Source organism: Peromyscus californicus, unplaced genomic scaffold (assembly GCF_007827085.1).
Source record: "Peromyscus californicus insignis strain IS unplaced genomic scaffold, ASM782708v3 Scaffold_6__1_contigs__length_162567912, whole genome shotgun sequence".
NCBI lineage: Eukaryota > Metazoa > Chordata > Mammalia > Rodentia > Cricetidae > Peromyscus > Peromyscus californicus.
In genome coordinates, this window is record NW_026294584.1 from 122683131 (window position 1) to 122685005 (window position 1875).

The window sequence follows — 1875 nt, forward strand, 5'->3', positions numbered from 1 at the left end:
ATCCAGTATAGTAGAGAAACAGAGCCAGGCAGTGGCACACACCTTTAATCCCAGCACTTGAGATCTCATGCCTTTGCTTGGGAAGCACACAAATCTTTAATCCCAGGAAGTAATATGGCAGGGCAGAGAAAGGTATATAAGGTGTGAGGAAACAGGGACTCACTCTCTTTAGGCTAAGGATTTCATAGAGGTAAGAACTAATGGCTGGCTGTTCTGCTTCTCTGATCTTTCAGCTTTCACCCTGATATCTGGCTCTGGGTTTTTTATTAAAAGACCATCTAAGATTTGAACAACACTAGAGGAGAGGGCAAGGGGCCAGCCAGACCCAGAGACACCACACACCATTAAATGATGGTGTTTGGAAAAATTTTGAGGCAACTCTGCAGCTTAAAGAAAATCCCATGGTCATGTGACTCCAGATGCTTCTGGGAATGGTTGAACATTGTTTAATAAAGTAGATTGTGAATGCATCAGGGATGTTGGCTCTGACAGGGCAGCATCTGAGTGGCTACTTTGGTGCAGGGTCAAAGTATGATACTGTGGCCATCAGAAGTGGTTACAAGACTATAACAACCTCCCAGTAGGCTCTGTGGACAGATACAAGATTCAAGCAATTGGTGCCACCAATTCTTGTATCATGGACATTGGATTGGATCACACGGAGGGCCTAAACCATGTTGAAAAAAATAACACTATGCAAGTGTCATTATATTGATGATAACTGTTTGCAGAGGCTCAGTCAACTTGAAAAATTATGAAAAAGCCTATTAGAAATAGAAATAATTGCCTGTTGGCAATTATCAACCATATCATTATTTTGTAACATTTTAGGAACCTCCAGTGTTTGTTCTTAAGTGATCTTCCTGGAGTAAAAGATAAAGAAAATCTTGCCCAAGTCTTAAAGACCTCACTGCCTTCTATAGAACTAAAATTAAACCTGAAGTAAAATAAGTGTCTGATTTCAGTATAAAGGGTCACTCGAAATTGCTGATACTAAATAGCTACAAATACTACATAATCACCAATAGAACTGAGATGGTTTAGAAATAGAGAGTGGGTGTTAGGTACAGAATAAATATTCAAAAGTGACTCACTAAAGTTACTTAGTTGGAAGTGAGAAATTATGTACATTGAATCATTTTAAAAAACATGACATAGCATTTTAATTCTAATGTATTCCTTACTGGCATACATACTGTAGATATTGCTATATTGATATAGAGTTCTTTAAACTGCAATGCAAATATTCTTCTTTATATTATAATAATTCATATCTTTAAAGGCACTGAAGCATGTTGCTGTAAATGCCCAATTATGAAAAGCTGAAAACTCGGTTACAGATTCAGTGATGGAGTCGGTTGCGTACAGTTGTGAGTGGTAAGCACTCTGTATTGCTCCCCAGGATTTGCATGCATTGCTCAAGCTCCTGTGTTGTTGTGTTCCTAATAATACACACTTTTTAAAAATACCCTTTCTCAGAATGAAGAGTGCCATCCGACTTTTAGGCTTGAGCTACTGCTGGTTAAAACTGAACACAAGTTCTTGTCTATACCCAGCTAATTTTGCTGGTAAAACAAAACGGGAAACAGGCTATCCTTACTCCTCATCTGGTTCAAACAGAAAATGTTAGCGTATTGATTAAAAGCTAATTTTGCTATCCCTCAAATATTTTGAATGTCACCTCATATGAACTCAAGGGACATAAAAAATATAAATATGAAAATAAATTTTATATCTAGAAAACACTAATAAAGAACATCATAAGGGGATTTAAAAAAAAAAAGAAACTAGAGAAGACATGGTAATTTCCCCAAAAAGTTTTGCAAAAGAAATATAGCCCTACTAATACCTTCATTTTGTTTGAGTGAAACCAAT

General features: G+C 36.8%; 1 pseudogene; it reads left to right on the top strand.

Moving 5' to 3' along the window:
- Positions 1-348: 348 nt before the first annotated feature.
- On the top strand, positions 349-946 carry LOC128098394 (ATP synthase subunit s, mitochondrial-like; annotated as a pseudogene).
- Positions 947-1875: the final 929 nt, after the last annotated feature.